This window comes from Mustela lutreola, chromosome 9, assembly GCF_030435805.1.
Source record: "Mustela lutreola isolate mMusLut2 chromosome 9, mMusLut2.pri, whole genome shotgun sequence".
NCBI classification, from domain to species: Eukaryota; Metazoa; Chordata; class Mammalia; order Carnivora; family Mustelidae; genus Mustela; species Mustela lutreola.
Window position 1 is genome coordinate 10,840,444 of NC_081298.1, and position 16,875 is coordinate 10,857,318.

The window sequence follows — 16,875 nt, forward strand, 5'->3', positions numbered from 1 at the left end:
ATTTATTTCAATGACAGAATTAACACTTTAATTACACTCTCCAGATTTTTCTTTACTATTACAACTTATGGTTAAAATTCCCTGGACCTCCATCCTGGATACTCCCCAGGGTGGCCATATAATTCATTTGTTTGCATCCTTCCAGACTTCTCTCTATGCATTTATACATCTAGAAATGCATAACGCTGTTATTGACATTGGCGGTATCTGTGTGGAGGTACGCATGTGTGTGTGTGTGCACATGTGTGTGCACGTGGGAGGATAAATGTGGATCAGACAGGGCTCAGAGAAGGACTCAAAATAAACTCTGAGTAATTGGGGTGGTTCAATTTTATGTGTGCACCTAGGCTATGGTTGCTTGGTCATAGTTGAGGCTAGTGTTCAGCCAAAACACTAGTCTAAATGTTGCTGGGAAGGTGTTCTGTAGCTGTAATTAACATTTATACTCCGTTGGCTTAAATAAAGGAAATTACCAACAGTAATGTGGGTGAGCCTCATCCAAACATTTGACAGCCTCGAGAGCAAAAACTGAGGTTTCCTGGAGAAGGAATTCTGCCTCTAGAATCTAACCTAGAAATCCTGCCTGAGTTTGCAGCCCGCTGGGCTGCCGGACAAATATCAGACTTGCCAGCTTCCGCAACGGCTTGAGCCAGTTCCTTAATTCCTTCTTTGATTTTGTTTCCCTGGAGAACCCTGGCTGATATGGTCATTTACACAGAGACATAATCTATTAAAAGGAGTTTTGGGGGGAAAGGACAATCAATACAATAGACCCAAAGAGCAAAGCCTTGAACATTTCACCAAAAGACATAACCAATGACCAATAAAAAGGCAAAGGTGCTTCATTAACATCATTAATCAAAGAAACTCCAATCAAAGCCACAATGGGATACCACTATACACTCACTAGAAGGGTTAACATGAAAAAAAGATGAAAAAGCAGCAAGAGCTGATGATGACATGGAACATCCAGAAGGAACTCTTACGCATGACCCGGAAGAATGCAAAATGGTAGAGGGGCTTCAGAAAACAGGCAGTTTCCAATAAAGTGAGACATGCATCTACCATGTAACCCAGCAACAGGTCTGCACTCAACAGTAATGTAGACAGATGTGCACCAAAAGACATGCACAAGAATGTTTGTAGCATCTCTATTCACAAATAGCCCCTAACGAGAAATACCCCTCAGCAGGAGACTACATGGAGGAACTGAGTCACATCCAGACATTGGAATATTGCCCAGCAATGAGAAGGAATGATCTGTAACTATACGCAACAACATGAGGGGATCTCAAAGACATTGACATGAAGAGATAGGGGCCAGACACAAACACATACTGCTTGATTCCACTTAACGTTAAGTACCAGAAGTAGACCCACTACCCTTGGATACCCTCAAGGAAGTCATGACTGGAAGAAGGCCCAAGAGGACTGGAATGTCCTGTTTCTTGATGTGGGGTTGGTCACAAGTTGTGCGCGCTCAGGAAAATCTGCCAAGTTATCACTTATGACCTGTGCATTTTTCTGTATGTATGCTATACTTGAAGGAAAGTTCAAATTAAAATAGGAGACCGGGGGAAGCCAGGAGGGTTGGAGAACCAGGTTTCAAGATCATCAGGAACAGTGCCCTGTGTCATAAATTGAGGTCAGGTAAGACATCTCCGCTTCGCTGTCATTGGATTCTTCTGGCTTCCAAGTCTGGGTGGGCATGCCTGATTGATGGAACCTAGGTCACGTGACCACCTCGTAGCTACAAGGGAGGCTGGGAAGAGTGAACCTCTAGCAGGTGTAGCATCAGTGGCAGAGGTGGGAGGGCTCTGCCTCAAAAGATAGGGAGTCCTCAGACAACTGTAAGGTGCTTCACCCTCCCCCCAAACAATGGATATTTAGGTTGTTTCTAACAACCGTCTTGACACATGCTCCTTGTGTCTGATGTTTCTTTAAGGGAGATGCCAAATGGTGGAATTGCTGAGTTCTAGCCAATATGACTTTATAGTTTTACTGGATGTTGTAGAATTGTCTTCTTGAGAGGCCCTTTGCACTCCTCCCACCAGCAGTATATGAGCATGTCCACATCCCCCAAGTCCCCTAAACACTTTACGTTATCAAATCTTTCTTTTTTTGTCAGCTAAGGGGTGGAAAATGTTATCTAATAATTTTTAAAATTTGCATTTGCCTGATTACCATCTTGCATGTTTATTGGCCATGTGTATTTCATTTTCTATAAGCTGCCTGTTTCTCTCTGTCACCCCATTATTCTAGTGGATTGGGGTTTTTTTCGTATTGTTCTGCAGAGACTCTTTATTTATAATGGAAATAAATCATTTTCAACATTTATGTTGCAAATGTTTTTACCCAGGTTGTCATTTGTCTTTTAACTTCGGAGTGACCACATGCTGTTCCCCTAGGCTGACAACTTTTCTGAGTCTGGGAAATAGTCGTTGAGAGGAAGAAGGTGAGGATAAAGAGGAAAGGGGATCTTTCTGCCCTTACCCCATTTTGTTCCCACTAGCCCCGAGTACATTTTGTAATATCTCCACCAGTCATCCTTTCGTTTCCTTGTTCTTGTCACCTCTAGGAAATAGTACTAGAGCCCTAGCCATAGGACTTCCTAACTTTCACTTTATGATTTTTTTTTTTCCTAGCAAGAAGATGATAGAACTTGGTGTAGAGAAGAATCATTCCCAGGGCCCTTAGCACTCTCATTGTCCCTGGTGGGGAAGCAGCAAGACTGAGCACCACTCACAGGTGTCACTCATTTATGGACCTTATGAATAAAAGAATTAGATTAATCTCAGGAATTTGCAAACTGCTTCAGAAGCTGCCAAGAGTAGGCAAATGGGTAAATGGCAACTAGGGCATGTGGTGAGCACATGGCAGGGAAGTGAAACTGGGCGATGATTGAAATTATCCTTGAAAATCCTTTATGTTGCTCATAAAAGGGCAAGAGAACATGGTTTGGTGAGTAGAAATACATGTATAATGCACAAAGCCAGGGGTCGGCAAACTACAGCCCTTGGGCCAAACCTCGGCCTCCACCTGCTTTTGTATATAAAGTTTTATTGGCACACCGCCACCCCATTAGTTTCATATTATCTGTGGCTGCTTTCCAGTTTCCACAGCCGAGCTGAGCCATTGCAACAGAGACCACATAGCCCACGAAACCCAAAACGTGTATTATCTGGTCCTTTACAGAAAAAGTTTACCAATCTCTCAACTAAGTAACACAAAAGCCATAATCAAGTTAAAATTTTATAGTATTTTTAGATACATAGAGAGATTAAAAAAATGATTAAAATAATATTTGGCCAACCATGTACAGCTGAGTCTTACTGAGTTAAATGCTACCGCCTAGTTCAGTGATCTTAGCAAGTTACTTTATGCCTATCGACCTCAATTTTCTCATCTGCAAAATGGAGGCGACGACAGTACAGCCCTTACAAAGTTGTATGAGTATTAAGTGAGTAAAGAAGATTCTTACAACAAGGCCTGGCACATAGTGAGTGCTATGCAATTATTTGCTATTATTATCCTCACTGCTGCACACAGACAAGTCTAGATCGGTGTTGTGACACTGGTAGCTCCCAGCTGTGTGACCAAGAGCACATGGCGTCCTTTCCCTGGGACTCAGCTCCCCATCCATAAATGGGATCAAATTGGTTCCATCACCTAGAATTGTTGTAAGGGCTGTGCTTAGCGTAACATCTGGCACACAGTAGGCACTCAGCATGTTAGCTATTATGGCCACTGTTCCCATTATTCTGACTTCCTTTCTGACCCCAGAACCTCTGCACTGTCTGGAACTCAACCCTCCTCCCACTGTCAAAGGCAGGTCATGACTCTGGACCCGCTGTGTACCAATACTGACTGTTCCACCCAGCGGTTGTTTATTTAACTGTCCTCTTAAGTAACTCCCCAGCCATCAAAGGGCTGTTTACAAACCCCACAATTAGCCTTCCTGGAATAACAAATAAGCAGAAACCTAATTAGGCGTGTTTCTCCTGGCTCAAGAGACAGTGATCTGAAGGCTTGGGCATAGCGGCCATCAGTTAAATAAACATTGGTGGGATGTATGGATGAATGATATGTGGAGGGATAGATGGATGTGTGGATGAATGTATGGGTGGATGGGTGAGTAGGTAGATGGATGGACAGATGGATGATGGATGAGTAGGTGGATGGATGGATGGATGGATGGGTGGATGAATAAATAAAAGGATGGAATGTGGGAAGGATAGAAAAATGGGTAGGCAGATGAATAGAAGGATGGGTGGATGGAAGTGTGGATGGACAGATGGAAGGGTGAATGAAGAACTAGACAGAATAAGGAAAGGATGGGTGGGTAGATGTCTGCATGGTGGATGAGTGGGTGGATGGGCAGATGAGCAGATGGATGAACAAATGAATGGATGGGTGACAGTTAGTAGTATGCTGGAGAGAAGGGGTGATGAGAACTGAAGTGCTAGGCTCTTTCTGACCTCTGGGTCCTGCCCTGTTCTTCACTGAGGTGCTATGTCACCACCCAGTAGAATGGACTCTGGCCTTGCGGTGTCAGAATAATCCTGGGTTTGAATTCAGCCTCTGCCGCATCCTGGCTCTGTGAACTTGAGCAAATCCCATTCACTACTCTCTGGGCCACAGTCTCCTCCTCTGTAAAACGGATATTAGTAACTGTTGCTCCATGGGGCTGCTCCACATGTTAATGTCTTAAGTGTCCATGGCCCCTGCTTCGTATGTGTCAATTCCCTTTCAGAGGCTATTGGTAGATGGCCCAGACCCTGTGTTCTGAGGATTCACCTGGACAGAGGAACTGAGGGCCAGCCTGTGCTGGTGGCAGGAAGGGGTACTGACACAGAGCCCAGGGCCGGCTTCGCCTCCCTCCCTGTTCCTTGGATTCCAGCCTCAGAGCCCCCACTCTGCTCTCTTGATTTGGTGGGTGAGTTTGCCATCCAGTCTTCCTAGAATCAAATCCTTCTTCTGCTCACCAGCTGGAAACCTTGGGCTAGTTACTAACCACTCCGTGCCTCGGGGAAATGAAAGTCCATACCTCATGAGATGACTGTGATGGCTGAATGAGTTAATACAATAAAGTTTGTAGGACAGTGCCCAGCCCACAGTACCCACAGTGACTCTACTATTATTGGTGCATAATAGCTATTATTAGTGGGGTAATAGTATTATTCGTATATTAGTATTAGCTCTCCCACTACCCCCTGCACCCTTCTAGCTAGAGCAATCTCTAACGTTTCCCGGCAGGAGACAGCCCTCAGGCTGGGCTGAAAAGGGGCAGAGGGCCACTGCCCGCCGAGGCACAGTTTGCGCAAAGGCGCAGAGTGGGAAAGCTCCCCGGGAGCAAAGGACTGGAGCGTCTCTGGCCAGAAGGAGGTGCGACTTCCAGTGGCAGAGGCTGGGCGGGGTGAGGTGAGTCAGTGTTTGGCCCAGCCAGGCCCTAGCAGTGCTGTTTCCCATCAAGGGGCCGGGCGGGGCGGCTGCGGCTCCCTCCGGCCAGGGGTGAGGGTCTGAGTCAGCCCAAGTCAGGTAAGTGGAGGTGGACGTGGGGCTTTCCCATCGGCACCCTAGAAGCCCGTGTGAGCAGGTCAGGGCCACCTCCCGTGGCAAGTAAGCAGAGGCCTCGGCACGAGATAGAGCCCGAGTGTGGCCTGCCTCCACAGCTGACCCCAGATCCCTGAGTCCAGAAAGAGGCCTGGGAGCCTCTCCTCTGCCTGAGACAGGGGGTGGGGCCCAGAGACCCAGCCACGGTCCTTTCCTCAGGAGAGAGCTTTGGAGTCCAACAAGATCTGGGCAGCCAAGGAAAGCCGCCCTGGACGGGGGGGGGGGGGGGGGGCCTTTGAATCATAGCCTGAAGCAGGTGAGGAGGTGAGCGGTGAGGGACATCTGGGGAACAGTGTGATCAGAGAAGGGAACAGCAAGTACAAAGGCTAAAGGAGGAGGCCTGGAGTTTGACAGCAATAGCACGGAGACTGCCATGGCTGGGCCAAGACGAGGGAGACGAGCGGGGCGCGGGGGGTGGGGGACTTACAGGACATGGGCAGACAGAGAAGGGCCTTCTGGGCCATGGCGAGAACTTTGGGTTTTACCCTGAATGAGGTGGGGCGCTGGCAACGCCCTGAGCCAGGGAAGGGCAGGATCTGACTTAGGTTCTGATGAGATCCATCTGGTTTTGTATGGAGAATGGACTGGAAGGGGGGGGCGGGTACCGGACAGAAGCCAGGAGACCAGGGAGGAGGTGACCGCAAGAGTCCAGCTGGGCAATGAAGGGGGCTGGACCAGGGTAAGGGCAGAGGAGGTTGAGAGAGCAAGCGGGATTCTAGGAATTCCTTTGGGCATCAGTCAACACGCTGTTCTGGGGAACTTACTGTTGGTGAGCCCCATGGGTGAACGAGGGATACAGACCTCCTGCAGGCTGAGCCCTTGCTTATGGTTCGGGAAACAGGAGGCAAATAACTGCACTTAATGGTGTGATCAGCGCTTGACCGACTCAGCCCCAGGCCCTGTGCACGGACTTTCTACAGAGTTACTCAATCTCGTGAAATAAGAACAATCACGAACGCCCATTTTAAAGGCGAGGAAGCCGAGACCCTCTTGGAGAGGTTACGCAACGTGCCCAAAGTTAGGAGGCTCCTGGGAAGCCTGCTGGTCTGAGTGCCGCGCCTGGGGCCACAGGGCTGCAGGCCTGGGCCCACCTGACTGCCCCGGTCACCCCCTGTGCCGCTGGAATCAGGAGGGCTTCCTGCAGAGGTGAGGGTTGGCCTGAGTTCCCAGGGATGGGCAGGATTCTGTCAGTGAGCAGAGAGGGCATTCCAGGCCTGGGCACGGCGCGAACCCAGGCCAGGGGGTGAGACCGATCGTCTAAGCCCTAGACTCCCACGCCTCACTTAAAAGGCATCTTTAAAGACACGAGTACCTTTTATTAAGTAAACTTGATTTTTTTTTTTTTTTTTTTTTGGGCTTGGTTGGTTTTTTAAAAACAATTTACTGAGGTAAAATCAACGTAACATCAAACCAACCCTTTCAAAGTGAACGATTCAGAGGCATTTGGTACGTTCGCGATGTGGTGCAACCACCACCTCTAACTGGTTCCAAAACATTTTTGTCCCCCCAGAAGGAGACCCCGCACACGTCACGCAGCTGCTCCCAGTTCTGCAACCCCCCTACCCCAGGCTGCTTTCCATCTCCATAGAGTCATCTACCCTGAATGCTTCATTCTTCTCCTAGCATGTGTTAGTAAAATGGTTTTTATTATTATTTATTTGAGAGAGAGAGAGAAAATGATCGGGGTAGGGGCAGAGAGAGAAGCAGGCTCCCTGCTGAGCAGGATCATGACCTCAGCCAAAGGCAGACGCTTGACAGACTGAGCCACCCAGGCACCCTGGTAAAATGATTTTTAAATGATCTGTATTACAACCAGAAAGGGAAAACAAGTATTCATTTCTACAGATGGAAAGTAACCTTAAAAACAATGATCACAGGGCGCCTGGGTGGCTCCTTGGGTTAAAGCCTCTGCCTTCGGCTCAGGTCATGATCCCAGGATTCTAGGATCTAGCCCCACATCGGGCTCTCTGCTCAGCAGGGAGCCTGCTTCCTCCTCTCTCTCTCTCTGTGTGTGTGCCTCTCTGCCTGCTTGTGACCTCTGTCTGCCAAATAAATAAATAAATAATCTAAAAACAAACAAACAAACAATGATCACAAAACAGCATGATTAAATTCTAGCAGGATCCTGCGGCTGCCAAGGGAGGGCTCCGGGTGGAGGTCTGCTCTGCCTCGTCAAGGCAGGTGAGCGAGCTCGGAGGCAGACTTACAGCACCCACACGAGGCTCTCTCCGTGGGCTACTCAGAAGAATCGAAGAGAATTGCAAAGGGAAGGACATCCTCCTTGGAGCCACCTGTTACCTAATTCATCTTGAATTGGGGCTTCTGACATTTCCACGGTAGACACGGGGTGTGCAGGGTTCGCGAGGGTGAGTTTCCCCAGCGCTCCCGCAGGTGGGTGAGAGGGGAGGACCCATGACCCGGACCCTAATGGGAAGCCAGTGCCCCAGCCCAGATGTAATCAAAGATCCATGCTAATGAATGTCTTCCTCTTTCCCAAGCCTTCCGCATCCATTAGGCGGCATGGGGGACACTGGGTCAGTTCTTGGACTCTTGATGTATTTACTCAAGGCTATGCCCACACCATACTACCCTTTGTTGCAGGGTCTAATGTCTGCCCCCAAAAATCCTCCTTTTAGGTTTTCTTTTTCAGGACTGTCTTGCCCATTTTGGCAAATTTAGTTCTTCCTGGGACTTGGGAACATACCCTTTGAACACAGAGGCCTGGAAATGACAGACCCTGGGGGCACCTGGGTGGCTCAGTGGGTTAAGCCTCTGCCTTCGGCTCAGGTCAGGATCCCAGGGTCCTGGGATCGAGCCCCACATGGGGCTCTCTGCTCTGCAGGGAGCCTGCTTCCTCCTCTCTCTCTCTCTGCCTGCCTCTCTGCCTGCTTGTGATCTTAAGATTTATTTAAGATAAATAAAATCTTAAAAAAAAAAAAAAAAAAGACAGACCCTGAATTACAAAGGTCTTCACGCTTCCTGGCCCATTTCCAAGATTCCCAGGGGCACAGGGCAGTGTCAGGGAAGGTGCGAGGCAGGCAGGCTGGGAGGAGTTGCGGGGGGTCTCTTCGCCACCCCAGACCCACTCGTGTTGGTGGCTCCCCAAAGAGATGAGACATGTCTGCTTTTTAAATGCCCTCGAAAACAGCGTTCGCCAAATTTGGCCTTTCCCCTGTGCCCCACTTTCAGACTCCTTTTCTTTAAGTCCGTTTGACTTGAGAATTTTTACTTAAACCTAATTTTAAAGGGAACATGTTTGCCTCTGCTTTAAATGAGCCACCGTCTTCAGGGTGAGGTTGTTGCTGCCAGGGCTCCGCCCACCTCCCCTCCCACGGACCCGATTCCGGGAGCCAGCACCTGCCCTTCACCTGCGGGCTCTGCCCACCTGCGGCAGGCGGGAGGTGCTGGGAATGAACATTCCAGGGAGGACGCACCCTCAGCCACAGACTGGCAGGGAGGATGTCCATTTCCTTGGCTCTGTCTCCACCCTCTCCCCACACCCCCGGAGGGGATAGCCCAGAGGGGCGGGGTCTCCACCAGAGAGCCCCGGGTGTACCCTGGGCATTGGCCGCACTCCTCCCTCACGTCCCCACATCCACACCAGGGCTTCCAGGGGTCACCTCCCAAATAAACCATCCGCCTTCAACGGATCCTCTCTGGGATCTGCTTCTAGGGGAACCCAACCCAAGGCACTTGCTGGAAAGCAAAGGTATTAGGAGATTCTACAAAGAAGTAAGACAGAGCCAGATCCCACAGCTGCTGATGGCCTGGCACTGGCTCTGCTCTCTGTTTCTTAAAAAGAAAGAACGGCGGGTAGAGAGATGGCAAAGACACCCTGGCCACACGTGGAGACTTTTCTTCCCATGGCAGAACAAGGACAGAAAGGGAGGGGAAATGACTCTCAGGGTGAGATGACCGGTTTCCACACAAGGCCCTGGACCCCACATTGCTCTTTCCAGGCCCTTCCATGGTCCATAGCTTGGGAGGTCCTGGAACAACAGGCCAGCTCCAAGGATGGTGGAACAGCCCCCCCCACACACCCCCAGGCTGGACGGCTGACAGAACACAAGCCTAGGGGACCCTGTAGACGGCACCCAGCATGGGGCTGGGCAGAGGGGCCAGATGGGGGCTGGAAAAAGGACTTGTGGCCCCACTCTGAATGAGCTCAGAAGGCCGTTACCCTGACACATGAGCTGATGGCCTCAACTCCGCTTAGAGTGCATCTTGAGAAGGGAGAGCTCATGTACTCATTCCTTCGCATACTTATTCATTCTCCAAGTGTTTATTGAGTACCTACTATGTGTGGGCACTGTGCCAGGCACTGCAGAGATAGATGGCCAGACTGAAATCCTTTTTGGTACTGACCCTCTAGTTGGGATACAGAAAACAAAACAAAACAAAAAACAACAACAAAAAAAACAAGTGAACACAGAAATAAATTCTGAAATGAGAGTCTTTGGTGCTATAAAGGAAAAACAGAATGATCCAAGAAAAAGTAGATGCGGAGAAGGCTTTTGGTGGTATGGCCTGGGAGGGTCTCTGAGGAGGGGTCACGTAAGCTCAGAAGTGAATGTGGAGAAGTAGCTGCTTGTGCAAAGAGATAAAGAAAGAGGGTTCAAGAGAGGGAAGAGCACATGCAAAGGCCCAGGGAAGGGAATGAGTTCGGTGTGTTAGAGGAACAGAAGCAGGTCGCTGTGCTAGAGTGGAGGGAAAGGAGGAAGAGTAGTAGGAGGTCGGGGGGCGTGGTCACTGGGGTCAGAGCAAAGAGCTGCCTGGCAAGTATTTGTGGGATCAGTGAGTCACTCAGAGCCGGCATCCATGGGCACTGGATGGGGACCAAAGTGGGGTCTGGGAGGGTTTTTTTTTTTTTTTTTTTCTTGCTGTCTTTGTTGGTGGGAGAGAAACCCAAGGCAAATGGCCTTGGTTTGCGTGGGGGCGGGCCCAGAATGCAGCAGGGAGGGGCTAGCTCACCCGACAGACCCGGCTGATTTCAACCATTCAAATCAGCAAACTCATCTTTGGCTCCCAGAACAGTGTCTCCTTGATGAGGCCCTGTTTACTGGGGTCCTATGCACCAGCGTCGGTGCGACCCCATCAGAAGCTCCCAAATATAGTCCTTCCCAAGAAGACGCCCACAAAAATAGAAAAGTTCAGTGCAACGTGGAAAGGCAAGGCCCAGACCGAGGAAGGGCTATTCGAGTTGGCTTTTGAAGGATAAAGAGGAACCACGGGACAGGAATCATCACCAAAGAGCAGCAAGGATTCCCCTTGCTCGTCACTGTGCCCCAGGACCTAAGTAAGACACAGCCCAGCATGCGGAGGGTGCTCAGTCAATATTTGCTGGTGGAAAGAATTAGAGCTACCCACACTTCAGTTATTCAAGTAACTGCCTTCATGATATTTTTTTTTCCATACATTTATTTACTTTAGGGAGAGAGACAGCACAAGTGGAAGGGGCAGAGGGAGAGAGAGAGAATCCCAAGCAGACTCCACGCTGAGCGCAGAGCAAGACACAGGGCTTGGTTCACAAACCTGAACTCACGACCTGAGCTGAAACCAACTGTGCGGCCCAGGCACCCCTGCCCTCATGATTTCCATGCAGTCTGCCTCCAATTCTGCCATTATTTCATAGTTGTCTTGACATTGACTTACTAGTTTTTTTAAAAATACATTTATTTTTAAAAGGAAACACTTTGGGCGCCTGGGTGGCTCCGTTGGTTAAGCATCTGCCTTTGGCTTAGGTCACGATCCCGGGGTCCTGGGTTCGAGCCCTGCATAGGCTCTCTGCTCAACAGGGAGTCTGCTTCTCCCTATGCCCTCCCCCTCGCTTGTGCTCTCTTCCTCTCTCTGTGCATCAAATAAACAAATAAAATGTTAAAAAAAAAAAAAAAAAAGATGTTCAACGTCATCCATGATTAGGGAAATTCAAGTTAATAGTACAATGACAGACCAGTATGCACTTACTAGAATGGCTTAAATTAAAAAACAAATGAACAAAAAAAACCCCCAAACCCTGACAATACCAAGTGCCGGTAAGGATGGGAAGCAACTGAACCTTTCCTACGTTGCTGGTGGGAACGTGGTCTGTCGCTCTGTCCGGAGCCCTCTACAACAACAACTTAGGGACCGACGTGCCCCTGGCCAGTGAGGAGAGCGCTGCAGCATTGGAGCAGCATGCCGGCAGGCACAGCAGAGACGAAAGCACAGACATGGGAAGGCTCAGCTCCAAAAGCACAGGGGTCCACATTTAGCTGGATTCGATTTTGTCTTTTCTGTCTCTGAGTCCCTTGGCCCCCAGCACGGAGCAGTCGTTGGTTGACACCAACGAGTCAACCCTGTGGGCTCCTATACTAGTTGTTCTCTCTGCAGGAGACACCCCCTTCTCCCGCCTTGACCACCGACCAACTCCTACACTCACCTCAGGGATGCCTCCTCCACCTCCTCCCTGTCTCTTGAGGGACCCCTGCTCTGCAGTCACCATGCATGCGTGATTTTGTTCTGCTTGTAGTCACTTCCCTTCCCTCCGTCCTTTGGGTCAGTGAGAACCGTTTGTGCGCAAGTGACAGAAAACCAGCCCAACTGTTTTCAGCCAAAAATGGGAAATGTAGTGGCTCAGAAAGCTAAAAATCCCAAGGGTGCCACTTTCAGGTATGGCTGGCTCCAGGGGCTCAACCCCTAGCCGGCTCTATGTTGACCTCTCTCTGCCAGCCTCTTCCCTATAAAGTCCTCTGATGCCCCAGGCTGTCACTCCCTCACTCTTAATCCAATTGGAAAATTGCATCTCCTTCACAAAGAGTTCCCAGTAACCTAAGTCCCAGGATCCAGTTTCACAGGGCAAGATCAGGTCCAACTCCACCTCTAGGCTAATTGCTAGAGCCAGACCTGGTCACGGGCCCACTCTTAGAAACAGGGTCCTGGGGTACCCCACCCAAACCTCAAGGACTGAGATGGGGAAAAAGGAGGTTCTCCAGCATGAGACTGGGATATTAGTACCTAAAAATGACCTGTTCATAAACTTCCCAGCTTCTCCTGGCAAACCCTAACTCCTCCCAGCATGCTGTGTGACCTCAGGCCAACCCTTTCCCTTCTCTGGGCCTCATGTTCCTCCTCTGGAAAATGGGCAGGAGGCTGTATAAATTCCAACATTCCAAAATTCTGGGACAGCTTCCAGAACTGGCAGTTGCTCCCCAAATCCCAGGAACCTTCCAGTACTTCTGGGGACGGAAGTGGAGTGTCAGCTTGAGCTGGCCCCGGCCCCCTGGCCTGGGAACATGCTTAGAAGATGACAATTGGGCTCCACTCTTGTGGCAGCCTTGCCAAGGAAAACAAACCCAAGAACCAGGCATTAAAGGTGAGCATATTTGATGAGTTTTAAGATGACAAATTATTTACACAGGTGTGGGAACCATCCCCGGCACCCTGGTTTCTTTCCTCTCTCTTCCTCCCCTTTCCAAATTCTTTCCCCCAAGGGTGCTGACAGATGTGCCAAGGGAGGGGGGTGGCTGGTTGTGGGGATCTGCCCAGAGAGAGCCCAACAACCTGAGGCAGCAGGGGAGGGGGCAGAGCAGCGACAGAGAAGCCCTGCTGCCTTCCTCTCCCTCTTGCTCTCAATCCCCGTGACCTGGGGAAATAGGACTCGGAGGTCCTGGGAATGTCAAAACTACCTGAGTCCTTCTACAGAATGATGCCCAGTTCGTCCTTAGTTAACAGCGAGGAGTGGGGAGGAGGTGCCTGGCTGGCTCAGTCAGTAGAGCAAGCGACTCTTGATCTTGGGGTTATGAGTTCAAGACCTATGTTGGATATAGGGATTACTTACAATTTTAAGAAAAAAAATTTTAATTAAAAAAAAAAAAAACTAAAACAAACAAACAAAAAAAAACCGGGGGAGTGAGGGAACGAAGCTCACAGGGTCACAGAGCCAGTGAGCAGCTGACCTTGGAGTCAGCAAGGAGACAAGAGGAGAAAGCATTCTGTTGTATGAGCTGAGCCCCGGGAATGCTTGAATGAAACGGACAAAAGCCCCTGCCCAGTGGGACTGAAGAGGAAACAAACAGTGTAAACAATAAGTTATTATCACAGATGCTTTAAGAAAATAAAAGAAGGTTTTAAAAAATTAAAATTAAAAAAAAAATCCAAAAATAAATAGGATATCATTCAGTATTTAAAAAACAAAACAAAAACAGGGTGAGGCGTTGGGGTTGGGGGGAGGGCACTCTAGGTTGAGGAGGTGACACCTGAGCTGAGGAAGACAAGCAGGAGCCAGCCACGGGGAGACTGAGGGAAGGACATTCCAAGCAATGGCATTGCACATGCAAAGGCCCTGAGGTTGAAAGTGGCTTGAGTGTTCAAGGAACAGAGAGGCCAGTGTGGCCAGAGCAAGGTGAGGGAGAGGAGATGGATCAAAGGGAGGCTCCAGGCTTTTTGCTTCAGACAAACCCACGGAGCGGGGCAGCAGGGGGGGGGATCACTCTCTTTTTACTGAGGAGGAACTGGGCCCAGAGAGAAACAGTGACTTGCCCAGGGTCACACAACACAGCCAGAGCCCAGCTCCTTCCGTCTGGCCCTATGGCCATACTCTGACAGATGAGAGGACAAGAATAAGGAGTGTCCAGGACCTACAGTCTTCTCGGCTGCCTGCTCAGCCCTCAGGAGGAAAGGCACCCAGGGGCAGGCCCTCTGCTTAACTGTGGGAAGAAAGTGGAGACTGATTGGGACTGCTGAGTAATGAGGGTACAACAGGCTCCCAGGCCTCAATGAGCTCTGCCTCAGTTTACCCACCTGTAAAAAAAAAATGGGTTTAATAACATGTCTGCCTCCAGTGCCAACTTCAGAGAGGTGCTCTGAGGGTTAATTACTGCCTGGCAATTCCGGAGCCTTGATGAAAGGTGAGGGGAAGTGGGCACTATTAACCCCGGGCAGGTAATTACTGCCAGTTGGGGGGTGGGGGGGAACGAGAGGGGTCGCACCTGGTTCTGATTCAACCCCAGGCTCCTTTCCGGATGTGTGGGGGCCCAACATGCCCCAGCCATCTGCCTTTGACCCTCTCCTGCACTGGCGGTGGGGAGGGTAGAGGTGGGGTTGGTGCTGTGAGCAGTCACGGGCCACACAGGCTGGGGTTCAATCACAGCTCTGCCAATCCCCAATCCCCTTTCGGGGAGACACGGGGCCTCAGCTTCTTCATCTGTACAACGGGGTAAGAACCAGCTTGTCCCACGGGGATGGACTGTGTTATCTCTCACACGTGCCCAGGTGCCATGCAATCTGTCATTTCATCTGCCTCAGTTGGAGAGAAGAAGTGACATGTCAGGTCATGGTCACCCCTGCTGTCAGTCATCCTGGCCCCCATGACCTGATGGGAAACGATGAGGAACTTCTCTAGAAATAAATAAATGATTTTTTTTTTTAAACACCCTTGGAGATATTAATCAGGCCTCATGTTGCCCTCCCCACACTCGGGTCCCTAAATCGGGTTCTAAGTGCCCCCAGCCCCGGAAGCCTACCCTCTTTGGTGGTGCCTGGGTCTTGATCTATGCCCTCCACACACATACACGCAGGCATGCATGTGCACACACAAACACACACACACACGCATGTGTGCATGTCCTAGCTCTTGGTCCAGCTGTAAACACAGAGCGTATCCCTCCAGGACCCCTGGAGGTTTCTTCTCTTGCAGGGTTTAGCCCTGGGCTGGGGAGGGGGAGTGAGGACACATCCCGAAGCTGGAGCCCCCCTCCCTCCTTTTAACCCCTCCGAGGGGCAGCATCATGTGCCCACATCACAGGTGTGGACCCGAGGCCCTGAGATGCAAAAGGCAAGCCCTGAGCCAGCAGGGGGCGGGGAGGCTCACATTCGGGTCTGACCCAGGTCCTCGGCTTCCCTCTGGGCTTCACCCCCAACTAAGGGAGGGAATCAGAGTCCTGCCATGGCCTCAGCCCAGGGGCCTGCCCCTCCCTGGTGATCCTGGGCTTGCGGGCCCCCAGATGGGAAGCGGCCAGGTCCTTGCTGGGAAGCTGGTTCCTCAGCCACCTGGGCAGGTACAAGTCAGGCCCTGGGAGACACCACATTTACAAAGAGCCTTGGGTTCAGAGAGTTAGGCCAGGGCTAAGGACCCTACCAAGTTCCCCTAGTACCCTTCCCTCCAACTCTCCGTCCTCCAGCCCCACGGGCCTGGCTGATCCCCAAACACACCTGGATTCCCATCACCTAACCTTTGCACCTGGAATACTGTCCCTTTAGACCTTTGCACGCTGGCTTCTTCTCTTCATGTCTCTGGTCAAACGTCACCTCCCCAGAGGGCCATTCCCAGCCCCTGTCCTTCACACTCTCGGCTTTACTTCCTTCAGAAGCCTGACCATTGGGAAGGACTCTCAAACTCCTGATTCCCTCAACTACAATACGGACTCTGGGAGAACAGAGGGGTTTTTCTGTTTTGTTCACTGTTGGAGCTCCAGGGCCCAGGAGAGTGCCTGGCATACAGTGGTGTTCAATAATGTTCAATAAAAGTTTATGGAGGTCATGAAGAGGTTTTTTTTGGTTGTTTTTTGTTTTGGTTTTGGTTTAAGATTTTTGCTTATTTATTTGTTCTCTCTCCCAGCGGGAGAGAGAACACAAGCAGGGGGAGTGGGAGAGGGAGAAGCCGGCTTCCCGCCTAGCAGGGATTCCAATGTGGGGCTCCATCCCAGTACCCTGGGATCATGACCTGAGCCAAAGGCAGACACTTAATGACTGAGCCACCCAGGGGTCCCCAAGAAGAAGTTTTTAAAAAGGTAAGAATAGGGACCCCTGGGTGGCTCAGTCCATTAAGCATCCGCCTTCAGCTCTGGTCATCGTCTCAGGGTCCTGGGATCAAGTCTCATGTCGGGCTCCTGCTCAGTGGGGAGTCTCCCTGCTTCTGCTCTCTCTCCTTATATCTGTCTCAAATAAATAAAATATTTTAAAAAATAAATCAAATATAAAAACAAAAGGTAAAAAATAATTCAGATCATGAGAGGAGGGGCCGAGGCTCCAGGGGAGGTGTCACCAGAGGGGCTGACTCATCCCTCCAGGGTCTTAAAGTATCACCGGGAGCATGACCACAACAAGGGTCCTGATACCGATCAGGTGTTGACAGTACACAGCCCTTAACCCAGACCTGGCCCACACCTGGCCAGTCCTATGATCACTCCCGCTCTCCAGAATGTAGCTTTGACAGGCAGAGAGGGACTCCCTCCAGTGCCACCGCAGCCACCACACCCCCAGCCCTCCCCACCTCACGATTCCTGG

At 50.4% G+C, this 16,875-nt stretch overlaps 1 long non-coding RNA gene across 2 annotated transcripts; it reads left to right on the forward strand.

Moving 5' to 3' along the window:
* The first annotated feature begins 5,433 nt into the window (after window positions 1–5,433).
* Window positions 5,434–8,520, forward strand: LOC131808203 (uncharacterized). Of its 2 annotated transcripts, XR_009344726.1 has the most exons (4): window positions 5,434–5,538; window positions 6,455–6,759; window positions 7,124–7,241; window positions 7,732–8,520. It is a non-coding gene; the product is annotated as an uncharacterized LOC131808203 (long non-coding RNA). The 2 variants fall into 2 exon arrangements; XR_009344725.1 differs by having other exon boundaries at window positions 7,124–8,520.
* Window positions 8,521–16,875: the final 8,355 nt, after the last annotated feature.